A 15,097-nucleotide genomic window follows, 5' to 3' on the forward strand; every position below is an offset into this window, starting at 1 on the left:
AAAAATAATTTTTTCCCAAAAATCCATGTTTTTAATCAGACTATCATTATTAATCATAGAAAAAGTTAAGGTATACTTTAATAAATAAATTATCTTCAATAAATAATTATCTAATAAAAATAATTTTTTATTAAAGTAAACTTTAACTTTTTGTATGATCATTAATGGCACTATGAATAAAAAAATAAATTTTTTGTAAAAAATATTTTTTCAAGAATTGTCTAAACAAATTAGACTGATTATTAATTAATAAATTTATAAACAAACTGCATATTTGTAATGTACGTAGAAATTACATACGAATTAAAAAAAGAAATATGAAAATCCATTGAGCTGATCCGTAGATACAGAAATTTGTATTAGTTTGAAATTGCTTCTTCGGTGTTTTAACTCGGTGGATTAGTAGGTTCCCCTAGTAACAGTTTGAACTACAATTTTGAAAATTCGTAGAGGGTGCTGTGAAGATACAATGTATATGCAAATTTTTTAACAAAAAATACAAGTCCCACTATTTAAAATGACATAATGAAATTCCTTAATTATTATAAACAAATTAGCTGTGAATTAAAAAAAAAACACATGGCTAACTTTGTCCCTAACGAACCGAGGTTAAATTTTTTTATTTCAAAATTCGTGTTGAAATACTAGCTTTTCGAGTATATAAAAATATTGTTTCTACAGACAATATTTGTAAAGTTATTCTAAATGTTTATAAACTACAAAATATCAAAAATTTGGCATTAGGATTTTTGATTATATTGATTAATTTTTTATCTTTTTTTAATACATTTTGATACTATCAGTCTTCTACTTTCATTTAGCATACTCAGAATTGGCCAATGTTCATTATTTTCTATCTTATGTTATTGCAAAATAAAGGTCTCTGGGATAAACAAATAGAATAACTTTTAACTAATTAATGAACCGGTCTCAAATTTTGAGGGTTTGTTAAGTACCAAAATAACTAACTTTGGGTGAAACCCTAAAATTATAAGTTAAATTTAGTAAGAGTTATTAACAAATATCGATTTTCATTTATTTTGCAATTTGCGAAGCAACAAATTAACTTTGTAACTTTCAAAAATCGGTATTTTGAAGGTTTTTCAATGTTCTAAAAAATTAAATTTTGTAGTTTTATGTCAATTGTTTAGCGTTTGAACAGGGTGCAAAAAATCGACAAGATCGCGATCTTTGCACAAAATTGTTAATAATTAAAAAACGGACGCGAACTCCAGGCAGGAAACAGGTAGGTTTTCTTCCTATTGGTCTACAATAATTAAAAAAGTTGTCATCTACCTGGATCTTTGAGTGTCCTGAGAAAATCCTTATTTCTCTGGAAAATGGTTTCTCCGGTAAGTACAGTGGAACCTCGATAAGTTGGATTAATCGGGACCGGGGCCGATCCGGATTATCAAAAATCCGGGTTAGTCGGAGAATATGATAAAAATTAATAACATAAGGTATATAATGAAAACAATACAAAGAAACTCCGTTATAAGTGCAAAAATATGAAATACATATGCACAGTACATCTAAATGACGTATATTGTATCCAGTATTGTTCATTTCTTGAAAAAAAACTCAGTCAATCCGAAAAAATGTTTGTTTTGTCTGATGAAAATTGGTCTGGGTTAGCCGGACTTCCGGGTTATCGGAGGCCGACTTATCAAGGTTCCACTGTACACTTAAATACTTAAAGGAAATTTGCTAATAATTTATTATATTATCCAATAAAATATATCTAATTAGGAACGAAATGAGGAAAATTTTGTGTAAACACATCATATTTAAAGCTACTATAGCAGGGCTTCCCAAACTTATTCGTACTGTGACGCTCTTGAGACTTTGCTATTTTTTTGCGACGCCCCTCAACCCAACCCCCAATAAAACTTACCAATTTTAGTAAGTACTAGCCTAGTAACAGGTTATAATTATAACAAAAAAACTATTCGAACATTTATATTTTTATTAGAAATTAAGAACGAACTCAAAACATAGGCACAAAAATAAAAAGAGATATTTTTTTATGTAACTGGCTGTTAATGTGAGCGATGTGCTTGCTTTTTTGAGCACAGCTTTTATGAAACCAGGGCCCCAATTTAGAGAATTGGCACTCTCATTTATTTTTCCAAGTTTATGTTTGACCTGTACTTATTTTTAATTACTGTCACTGCAGAAAAGTCCGTTTCGGACAAGTAGTACGAAATCGCAAATGGTAGTAAATCCTTTAATGTTGCAGTGCTGATGGCATATTCATGAGAAACTGAGCTCCAAAATTCAAACAGTTTATCCTTTTCGTATTGAAGCTTTAGGCTGGAATCACAGGACAATTCTGTCAGTTGTTCTTCTTCCTCTGTTGAAAGTGTCGATGATGTGAATAACTGGAAAGGGTTTCTGACTCTGACTCATTCATATTACTCCAGATCTTCCTTAAAATATTTCTCAAGTGTTCCCTCAATGATAACATGTGTTGTCTAAACATATTTTTTAAATTTTTCTTGTAGACTACCTTGTAAAGCAGGGAAACAGTCAATTTCTTGATCTAATTTTCTCTTCCATAAGAGCAACTATTTCTGAAACCCAGTACAGTGGAACCCCGATGAGTCGGCCTCGATAACCCGGAAGTCCGGCTAACCCGGACCGATTTTCATCAGATAAACATTTTGATTTTCAGTACATATTTTGTATTTTGACAATGACACCCGTTCTGGGCGTCGAACTGTTGATAAAATTATTTTTTCAATTTAATTGTGGCTTATTTCCCATCAAAATAGTTAATTATCAGATAAACATTTCAACAATCAAAATGTATGTAGGTATGTAATATAATATTTGAGAGATACTGTGTATTTGTGTAATCTGAACTATACGATAGTAAAAATGACTCATGGCACAAGCCGGCAGAAACAACAGGCACCTGTCTGTAGTATTCCTTTATTTTTTATTTCAAACTGTGTTAGCATTGTTTAAGAAAGACTATTTAAAAAATTCTTTTTTAATCAATGGTCTAAGTTTTCACTGTTCTTAATACATAATAACAAAACATCGTTCCGATTGTGACTGTATGAATACAGTATTGTATTGTTCGCTTCCGTTTGCTTAGGTTTGTGTTTGCGTGTTTTTAGTAATTTAGATGTGTAGGTACTGTGCATATTTATATATATATATATATACATATATATATATATATATATATATATATATATATATATATATATATATATATATATATATATATATATATTTCATGTTATTTCAATTCTAATGGAGTTTATCTGTAAGTATACCGTATTTTATTAATTCTTACCATATTCTCCGGCTAACCCGGATTTTCGATAACCCAGATCGGCCGCGGCCCCATTAATCCCGAGTTATCGAGGTTCCACTGTAATTTTATCTGCCAATTGCAGGATATGAGTATTGTAATAAATATATTTTTTGTATTAAAAGTCCGGTCTGACACGCGACGCCCCTGGGACAACTCGGCGACGCCCCAGGGCGTCGCGACGCACAGTTTGGGAAGCCCTGTACTATAGTATGCGGTCTACATATAGATGCAGTCTATATAGAAGCTACTATAAAAATGTCTATCTGCATCTTAAATCTATATTTATAGACTTCATGCTAAAGTCTATACATTGCATCAGCTTGTTAATACGACGATAGCCAATGCTTCAAAACAAGCACGGCACACAAAGAAAATGTTCTCAAGTACTATGCATATAGTTCTTCTTCTTTAAGTGCCGTCTGCCAACTAGAGGTTGGATATCATCATCACTATCTTAACTCTATCTACAGCTGCTCTGAAGAGTTCTGTAGAACTGCAATTAAACCAGTCCCTTAAATTCTTCAACCGTGACAAATATCCTTCTTCCTATACTCCTTCCGCCTCTTATTTTCCCTGTGTTATCAGTCTTGCATTTCTTATCGCTGTCCCCTCATTACGTGTTCCAGATATTGTAACTTTCTTATTTTTATTGTGTTTATTATTTCGCATTCCTTGTCCATTTCTCGCAATGCTTCCGTGTTCTAAGCATCCTTCTGTAACACCACATTTCAAATTATTGTAGCTTATTTAGGTGTTCTTTCTTCAATGTCCAGCTTTCAAGTCCATATTGTAGTATCGAGAAGACGTAGCATCTCAAAGCTCTTACTGTCAGTTCTAGTTAAGGTCTTCATTTTTCTCTGAAATCCAGATTCCTAGGTATTTGTATTTATCAACCCTTTCTATCGGTCTTCTTCTTAAAGTGCCTATCCGTTCCGGATGTTGGCGATCATCATAGCTATCTTGATTTTGTTTACCGCAGTGCGGAACAGTTAAGTGGTAGTCGTGTTATACCACTTTCGTAAATTTTGAAGTCAGGAAATGCGTCTTCTTTCCGGTCCTCTTTTACCATTCACCTTCCCTTGCAGAATCAGTTTGGAGAAGGTCATAACGTTCTTGATTTCTCATTACATGTCCTAGATATTCTAATTTTTTTGTTTTGATGGTTATGAGAATTTCACACTCTTTTCCCATTATACGCAGGACGTAATTTGGTCAACCCAGCATATACGTAAGATGCGCCTATAACACCACATTTCGAAAGCTTCGAGCCGATTTATAGATGCAGCAGTTAGTGTCCACGCTTCCATTCCGTAGAGCAGAACTGTGAATATGTAGCATTTCAACAAACGGTATTTTGTTTTTAATGATATGTCCCTTGAAAATGGATCTCATTCTAACGTATGCTGCTTTCGCTTTTATTATTCGCTATCGGTACATTTCCCAAATGTATGCTTGTTTGTATGTTTGTTTTCTTAGTTATTATCATGTATTTGGTCTTTTTTTTACTCATTTTTAGTCCATATTCTTCCCAGAAAATGTTTGTTTTGTTTAGTAGGAACTGGAGTTGTTCAGCAGAGCTTGCCATAATCACGGTGTCATCTGCATATTTCTTGTTGTTAATAGATCTTCCATTAATTATTATTACTTCATTTTGAGATAGTAATGCTTCCTCAAAAATGGGTTCACTATATGCATTAAAGAGTAATGGAGACATAATACATCCCTGCCTAACTCCTCTCTCCTCTCCTGATTTCAATTTCTGGACTGGGTTCGTTATTTATTACAATCTGTGCTCTTTGATCCAGAATATAGTCTAGTATTGTTAAAAAATAATTAATATACCGCAACGTTTAATTTTGGTATACAGGGTTGATCGAAATTCAGAATAAGTATTCTTAAATAGAACACCCTGTGCCCTGTATTTTAGTACTGTAATAAAATGCTATTTTATGGCACGTTTTATTTTATAAGCATTCCCTATATGCGATTGCGCTTTAATTTGTGAGTAATTTTTTGATTAGGTATTTAAACCAAACATTAATTGCAACAACAATTACAGTCGGAAAAATGAAAGAATACCCATGAACGATCACATCAATCACTTATTTTGTATTATCTGTCTTTTTCTATAACGAACGTTTGTTATAGGGCTTTTCATCGATTGTTACTTGTTTCGAGCATCTGTCATATGTTGTATAATCCGTGTATATTAACATTATACACGGATTATACGAAATATGACAGAAGCTCGAAACAAATGACTGTGAATGAAAAGTCCTATTTATAGAAAAAGACAGCAAATACAAAGTAAGTGATTGATGTGATCGTTCATGGGTATAGGGCTTTTCATTCACAGTCATTTGTTTCGAGCTTCTGTCAAATGTCGTATAATCTGTGTATATTAATATTATACACAGATTATACAACATATGACAGAAGCTCGAAACAAATGACAATCGATGAAAAGCCCTATTCTTTTATTTTTCCGACTGTATGTTAAATTTATTAGGTTAGCTGTGAAAATGTCCAATCAAAAATAATTTATCGAAGAAAACTACATATCGTAATCTAAACTGATCCTTAAGAGCACACAGTAGCGATCAACAGGTAGCAACAAACGCGGTCCAAGGTTGCGAAAGTTCTGCGAACTTTCAAAAGTGAGGCAACAGTGCGTCTGTAATTCGACACTGACAGTGACGTTTATACTATCAAAAACAATAATTTTTATACACATAGGCGCGAAATATTGCCAAGTCAGTGACGTTCGATTTATTGTTATAAAAAAATCGATTTTTAGTAGTTCCAATGTGACACAAAATCTAGACACGGGATAAAAAAGTTTATTTGAAGAAAGTTTTTTTTTTGTCTTTCTTAATGGCGGTACAGACTCCTTTTTTCAATATTTTATTTAGTTATAGAGTAATTTCCACATACTAACATATTTCTGAAATTGGGCTCTGTACCGCCATTCTTTATTATATTACGAATATGTTTGCCAAATATCTCGACAAAATATTCAAAATTAGAGCCGCAATCTTGGAACGCGTTTGTTGCTACCTGTTGATCGCTACTGTTTGCTCTTAATTTATAAATATGGAATGAGATATCCCATCGGATGAATACCTACGTAGTTAAGATTAACAAAAACATACACCGAAGCAAGTGGAACTATAAAAATAGTCTAATGCCAAGATTAGTGCAGTTTAGTGTTAAAGGCAAGTTTAGTGTTAAAGTCATAGCCAACTACTATGAAAAAAAGTAGAATATTGTGTGTTTTTTATTAACATTTTACACACCAACAATGTTAACTAAGCAAGTATTTTAATGTCTTATTCAATATTAATAAATTAAGAATCAGTCTAAATTAATATGGTATTAATTACGTAATAAAATTTTACGTAATTGTTGTTGCAATTAACGTTTGGCTTAAATAATCAAGAAAAACTGACAAATTAAAGCAGTTAAGCAAAGGGAATGCTTAAGAAATAAAAAAGAGTACCTACCATAAAAAACATTACATTACAAGACTAAAATATAGGGTGTTCCATTTAAGAAAACTCCGAAAATACTCATTCCGAGTCTCGATCAACCCTGTATACTACAATTAAACATTTCGCTAAATTAATAATTTTTATGGTAGACTATATTAAAAATAACTTCAACATAATGGTTATTTATGAAACAGTTCGTGAAGTATGTTTTTTGCGAACTCATGCGATGTTTAGAGTAAGAGCGACAACGGAGCGAGTGCTATACATCGCGTAAGTTCGCAAAAAGTACTTCACGCACAGTTTCATACAATATTTTATCTATGATGATCAAATAAAAAACTGTAACTCTTCGTCACTGGAATTTATTTCTATTCTACAATTTTTAGAACTTTGACATTTAAAAATTCTAACTTCTTTCAAACCACAAAGCTGTCAAAACTTTTGTCGTAATTTATTGCTCATTATGTCATCATCATGACAACGCGAAAGTTAAGGATAGTTAATTATATGAAAGTGTGTCAAAAACAGTGCGAAAAAGGAAGTCCCATTTAAAATACATTGTTACTTCACGCACACTTTAAACACTTCACGTACTGCTATCTATAATGACAGTTTTCACAAACTAAAAACTTATACATAATATGACAGAGTAGATAAATATATTTTTTGATACAATTTGGACTACAATTCTACAGGGTGTATATATTGCTACGAAATTAATAAAAAACGTAATTATCTTTTAAACTACCACTTATAAAATTGCAAACCTTATATTTTGAGAAAAAAAAAACATCGAGAAGAATCCAAAAATGTAAAAAAATACAGGGTGTTCCATTAAAAAAACATAAGTTTGTGTCAATTTGTCAATACGGATGGCCCTGTATATTTGAAAATGTTTTTAAATTCCTTAAAAATTCGTGGAAGATACCATCTTTTCGAATATGTAAAAAGATTTTTTCTACGGACAATAATATTGTAAAATATTATTTTTAAATTTATTCTAAATGTTTATAAACTACAAAATTTCAAAATATTTGACATTAGTGTTTTTGACTATATTCAGTAATATTTTTATGTTTTTTAATACATTTTGACAGTATCACTTTTCTACTTTCATTTGGCATACGCAGAATTGCCCTAATAGGGGAGTGCATATAGATTTTCACTTCGGAAAAATCAAACAAGATAGAACTTTTTGTAATTTCATTAAGAAATGTTTACTAAACAACATATCAAAAAGTTCTACTCGAGAAGTGGGTGCTTCTTTTTTTATTTAACAAATGAACTACGAAATTAGATGTTTTTTTTTAAATAACTCCGAAAATATAAATTTTAGAAAAAAACTGACTTGACCATTGAAAAATTCAGAAAATTTTACAAAAAAAACCTTATATAAAGAATTTTCTAAAATTAAATCTGTATCTTCTATAATTTTTTATTTATAACGCTAAAGTCACCCTTCTCACAAACATTGGCGCACTGTAAACTAACGTACTGCGAAGTGCACGGTTGAGTTATTTTAATGTTATTATTTAACTAATGGATCAAATAAAATTTTACAAATTGATTATGAAAGCAGAATAATTAAGCTATCTTGCGGTTATAATAGAAAGAAACAAAATGTATGGGCATAAGTACGGTGTGGGCGGAAAGTGAGCCTTACATGAATTTTGTTTAAAATGATTTAAAAATGTGTAACTAATACAATTTTTCTTATAAAACTCTCAATTTTGCACAACTTACCTTTCAAGCATCTTACTAAATGACGTTTCATTAAAAAAAATCCCTAAAATTTAATTCAATTGATATGACGTCTCAAAAAATGTAATTTTTGAAATCTTCGTAGTTTTATAGAATTACCACCACTTTAAGACGGTATTACTCAAGTTTGAACAGATATATTACAGTTTTATAAGTGCTTTTTTAAAGCTTAGGATGTATTCTTTAAAATGCTCTAAATTATTTTACTTTAAAAATGAAATACACTATTTCTTTTTAAGAAAATTAAGAAAGATAACAAAAATGTAATACAAAAACTAAAAATTACCGGCTCAAAAAATGTTTATACAAAGTGATCAAAACTTTTTTCTGTAAAACTTACCTAAAATGCATTTAATAATAAGCTTCAACAATAATAAATGTTCAGCAAAAAAAAATTTTTTTAGCTCTTATACAGTATGTCTGCGTAACTTGGAACCTATTGATAACTTTTTTATTATCAGTTTTAAGAAAAAAAGTTATTCTTTATAAAATACTCTGTATTATATATAATCTAAGACGCAATCATCAAATATCAAATTTAATTAATGTTATACGAGGTATGTAAAAAATATGAATTTCACTCAAGAGTAAAGTACCTTTACATTTCACAATATCGAAAATTGTTATTAAGAAAAGTTGTTTGGAATTAAAAAGTTTGTTTTAGTGTTCAATTATATCCTTCTAATTAAAATATTGTGAATAATAAAGGCACTTAGCTCTTAAGAAAAATTCATATTTTTTACATACCTCGTATAAAATTTAAAAAACTTGATATCTGATGGTTGTATCTTAGATTTTAGACCCGAGAGATCATTTTATGAAGAATAACTTTTTTTCGTAAAAGTGATAATAAAATAGTTATCATAATTGTAATAAAATGATGATGACTATCGGTAATTTGAGAAAAAATTGATTTTTTTTTTCGATTAGAATGATGTAATTGTATATTTAGACATAGTTTCTAATTTCAAACAACTTTTCATAATAGCATTTTTTGATATTCTGGAATATAAAGGTACTTTACTCTTTAACGAAATTCATATTTTTGACATAACTCGTATAAAATTGATAAAATTTGATATCTGATAGTTGAGTTTTAGATTTTTGACTATCCAGAGCATTTTATTGAGAATAACTTTTTTTTGTAAAATTGATAATAAAAAAGTTCTCCATGTGGTTCCTTGCTACGCAGACACACTGTATAAGAGCTTCTGTATAAGAATTTTCAAATTGCAATGCCATATTCGGATTCAGCATAATCAAAAACAAAATAGAAACAGATTTGATCAAAGTAAAAAGATGAATTTAACGATATTTTTAAAATTATTTTTACAAAACAATTGTTATTGTTTAAACAATTAATAAACAATTAGCGGCCAAATCTACAAGTAAAACTTTTTACTTTAACATGTATATAAACTAACAAAAAAAGTTTTAGAAAAATATAAGCTTGTTTGAATTTTTCCGAAACAATGCATATTTTCGTTCTAATTGCACTCCCCTATAACTTCACTATTTTCGGTCTTACGTTATTGCAAAACAAAGGTCTTTGGGTGAAACACTAAAGCTATAAGTTAGTTTTAGTAAAAATTATTAACAAATAACGATTTTCACTTATTTTGCAGTTTGCGAAGCAACAAATTGACTTTTTAATTTTCAAAAATCGGCATTTTGAAGGTTTTTCAATGTTCTAAAAAATTTAATTTTGTAATTTTATGTCAACTATTTAGCTTTTTGCTGGAGTGCAAAAGATCTAAAAAATCGCGTTTTTTGCACTAAATTGTTAATAATTAAAAAAACGTTTTCAAAGGCTAGGCAGGAAACAGGTAGGTTTTCATCTTATAAGTCTACAATAACTAAAAAACTTGTCAACTAGCTCGATATTTCAGTGTCCCGAACATGGAATGTTTCTTGCTTATTTCCCTGGAGTAATAGGTCAACCGTTATTTATAACTTTATTTTTTATATTTAACCCTTATTACAACAAAAAAAGTATGCTATCGTTATTTTTTTAAAATGTATTTCAACGGTTCCCTCTCATTCACAATAAAATACAATTTAGCCAATTCGCTTGTATACAGGATGAGGCATTAATACGGGGAAGTCCAATTACCAGTTTGTCGTAATAGATACGAAAAAAATTTATTTAGATAAAAGTTGGGACATAGATAGGACCATAAATGTAGTTCAAATGGTGACTAGTCGTGGTAAGTGAAGGGGGAGCTGGGATCCGACAAATGTACGTCAAAAACTAAAAAAGCAATTCAAAACTACTATCATTTACTATATCTCGGGATGCACTCAATGGATTATGATCTTTCTTGTATCAATTTGTATGTACTTTTTGTGTATATTACCAATATCTAATTTATCTAGACATTTATATATAATAACATTTATATACAATAATTCATAAAGGATCTAATTTGTTTAAACAATTTTTGAAAAATAATTTCTTCCCAAAAACCTATTTTTTAATCATACTGTCATTATTAATCATAGAAAAAGTTAAGGTATACTTTAATAAATAAATTATCTCCAACAAATAACTATTTATTAAAAAAAATTTATTTCTTAAAGTGTATTTTAACTACGATTATTAATGATACCATGATTAAAAACATACATTTTTAGAAGAAAATTTTTTTTACGAATTGTTTAAAAAAATTCTGTTTATTCAATAATAAATTTAACAAATTACATATTCCTAATGTACGTAGAAATTGCATACAAATTAAAAAAGAAAGATCAAAATCCATTGAGTAGATCCGGAGATATTGAAAATATTATTAGTTTGAAATTGCTTTTTCGGTATTTGAACACGCTGGATTTGTAGGTTCCCCCTAGTAACCATTTGAACTACATTTTTGAAAATTCGTAGCGGGTCCTGTGAAAATACAATGTTTGTGCAAATTTTTTAACAAAAAATACTAATTCCATTCTTTAAAATGGCATCAATAAGGTTCTTTAATTATTATAAACAAATTAGATGTGAATTAAAAAGCCTTTGGCCCAAATTGACCTAGGCCAAATCATTTTATTTGAAAAATCGCGTTAAAATACTAGCTTCTCCAATGTATAAAAATATTTTTTCTACGGATAATATTTTTAAAGATATTCTAAATGAATCTACAAAATTTCAAAAATTTGGCATTAAAATTTTTGACCATAATAAATTATTTTCTAATGTTTTTTTAATACATATTGATAGTATAAGTCTTTTACTTTCATTTAGCACCCTTAGAATTACCCTATCTTTATTATTTTCTGTCTCATATTATTGCAAAAAAAGGTCTCTGGGATAAACAAATTAAATACATATAAACTAATTATTGCATCGGTTTCAAATTTTGAGGGTTTGTTAAGTACCCCAATACCCAACTTTAGGTGAAACACTAAAGGTATAAGTTAGTTTTAGTAAAAGTTATTAATAAAATTTATTGAATAATATTATATTTAATAACGATTTTCATTATTTTGCAATTCGCGAAGCAACAAATTGACGTTTTAACTTTCAAAAATCGGCATTCCGAAGCTTTTTCAATTAAAAAATCAAATTGTGTAATTTTATGTCAACTATTTAGCTTTTATTGGGGTGCAAAAAATCGAAAAAATCGCGTTTTTTGCACTAAACTGTTGATTAAAAAACGGCTCCGAACTCAGTACATTCTTTCACGGTTTTTGCTCTAAATTTTAAAGAACCGCTTGGATTGACATGAAATTTAACACACGCATAGCTTACACGTCAAAGAAAAAAAGTGATATTGTGCCGATGTGTGCTTTTGCCCTGGGGGTGACTTTCACCCCTCGTGGGGATGAAAAAATATAAGTCCAAAATAAGTCCGGAAATGGATAAACTGACTAATTTTAAGTAACTTTTGTTCTATAGAACTTTTTCGACAAATCAACACTTTTCGAGTTATTTGTGAGTGAATATGTTCATTTTTCAACAAAATAACTACATTTTTAGACGGTTTTTCGCAAATAACTCAAAAAGTAAGTATTTTGTCGAGAAAAACGTTCTTAGCAAAAATATGGCCTGTAAAAAAGTAAAAAAAATGGTGTACGCGTTAGCTCTCTGGACCTCGTAAAGCCAGAGTTACAGCCAATGAGAAATAGATTCATATTCACCAAATTTCAAATAGAGTATTTTGAAGTGATATATCCAAAAAATTAAGCACTTTTTGGGGAGAATCCATTATAACTTTTTTTAAAGTGTTTAAAAAGAGCTTTATTTTTGTTTTTATAAAAAGTTTTTATCATTAAATTTAAGCAAGTTACGCACAAAATAAAGTTGGTCCCTTTTGTTTTGGCAAAAAAAATCGGGATTTTTTAGACCATCCCCTAATTAGCAACTTAACTTAAATAAATCGTTTCCGCTCCATAAATTATTTTACTTATGTTGTGTTTATATGATCTGTAAGTTTCATCGATACAAAGTGCTTATTTTTGAAAAAATTTGGTTTTAAAGTGAAATTTTTAAAAATTTTTATTTTGAAAAATATGATTTTTTTCAAAATAACTTAAAAAATGTTAGAGATACCAAAAATCTCGAAAATGGTGTTTCTAAATTGGTGTTTCTAAATTTGCAGACATTCGTGATCAGTGACTCGTTCAACCCCTTTTAACTACAGCCCTTTCAAAAATAAGGACTTTGAACCGATGAAACTTACAGATCATATAAACAATACATACGCGAGTAAAGAAACTTGTGAAGTCGTAACGATTAAGTTCATTTGAGATACTAATTAGGGGGTGATTTTCCCGATTATTTTACCAAAAAAAGGGACTAACTTTATTTTGAGCGTAACTTGTTTACTTTTGTTGCTAGAATTTTTTTTTATAAAACAAAAATGAAGCTTTTTTTAAACACTTTAAATAAGTTGTAATGAGTTTTCCCCGAAATGTGCTTCATTTTTGGTTATTTCATGTTAAAGTATTCCATTTGAAATTTTACGAATATAAACCTATTTTTAATTAGCTATAACTCTGCTTCTACTAGGTATACAGACATGATATATACACAATTTTTTTAACTATTTTACAGGCTATATTTTTGCTAAGAATCTTTTTTTGGCAAAATACTTACTATTTGAGTTATTTGCAAAAAACCGTCTAAAAACGTAGTTATTTTGTTGAAAAAATGAACATATTCACTGGCAAATAACTCGAAAAATATTGACTTAGTGAAAAAACTCTATAGAACAAAAGTTACTTAGAATTAGTCAGTTTATCCATTTCTGGACTTACTTTGGACGAATATTTTTTCACCCCCAAGAGGGGGTGAAAACCACCCCCGGGGCACAATATCACTTTTTTCTTTGACTTGTTAGCTATGTGTATGCCAAATTTCATGCCAATCCAAGCGGTTCTTTAAAATTTAGAGGTTTTGCAATATTTTACCGTTAAAGAACGGACTATCTAGGCGGGAAACAGGTAGGTTTTCTTCCTATAAGTCTACAATAACTAAAAAAGTTGTCAGCTACTTGGATATTTCAGTGTGCTGAGAAAATCCTTATTACTTTGGACTATATATAGGAGCAGTACGACAAGAGATGAGGACGCCGCAAAAGACCGGGAAATGGAATAGATGATCAGAAAATTGTTTTTCTACACCGAATAGAATATCCTATCAGAAGTTTCCGATAAAGAAAGTAAATTAACCTACATATACATTTATTCATTGTCGTGGCAAGTTTCCAGGCCCAAACAATGTTTTATTAACGTTTTGTTTTACTACATATTACAGAATTTAAGAAAATAAATGAAATATAAACATAAATAAACTATTAATTAATACACCTCCAGGTTGACTATTTAATCTATTACATGTATCTGTGAGATATAACGAGATAAATAATGTTTGAATAGTTATTACTCTATAATGACTTAAAAATTTGACTTACTTTTTGATTTTTGATTCAAGATTCGGCAACAATAAAACCACGTGTTATTAGTTCAGTACAAGCCTCAAATAAAAATGTAACTACTTACATGCCCATCACAGACATAGACACTTTTTGAAGTTTTTTGTTTCTATATTCTGTCTTTATTCATTTACTAAAAGCAACAGCTCTGCGTACACATTCTATTATTTACTTTATGACCACTGAAAAAGCCGCACAATAATTTTATTGTTGATATTGTTACAATTTAAGCCGAGGTAATGAGGTTTTAGTAATATATCTGTTCTTCGTAACTAAAAGTTTGAGTATGGTTTATGAATAAGCAATTATTTTATGTAACAAGTCTTTGAAAAGTTAACCGACAACTTTTTGAAAACTGGTAATCGACGCCTACTAATAACTTGATTTTAGTTAGACCCAAAGACAAAAGACAATCCATATGCGCATCTAGAATGGTTCGGGAATGAACAGTGTCAAAATTTTGAAAATAAAAAGAAATTGAACGGACAAGCAAAGATAAAACCAATACTATAGCTTTCTTTTCAATTTTTTATTTCTGATAAAATGAGTCCCGAAAAATGTGAAAGTCCAAAAAATCTACAACTTCTAAA

At 29.6% G+C, this 15,097-nt stretch overlaps 1 protein-coding gene across 1 annotated transcript in view; it reads right to left on the reverse strand.

Moving 5' to 3' along the window:
- Positions 1-14,759, reverse strand: part of LOC114328475 (protein ovarian tumor locus-like) — a 116,609-nt gene extending 101,850 nt beyond the window's left edge. The window contains exon 1 of the mRNA XM_028277333.2: positions 14,487-14,759. The gene's annotated coding sequence lies outside the window, so the exon portion shown is untranslated. The remainder of the gene's footprint in view (positions 1-14,486) is intronic.
- Positions 14,760-15,097: the final 338 nt, after the last annotated feature.

The sequence above is a fragment of the Diabrotica virgifera genome, chromosome 7 (genome assembly GCF_917563875.1).
Source record: "Diabrotica virgifera virgifera chromosome 7, PGI_DIABVI_V3a".
In the NCBI taxonomy this organism is placed as follows: Eukaryota; Metazoa; Arthropoda; class Insecta; order Coleoptera; family Chrysomelidae; genus Diabrotica; species Diabrotica virgifera.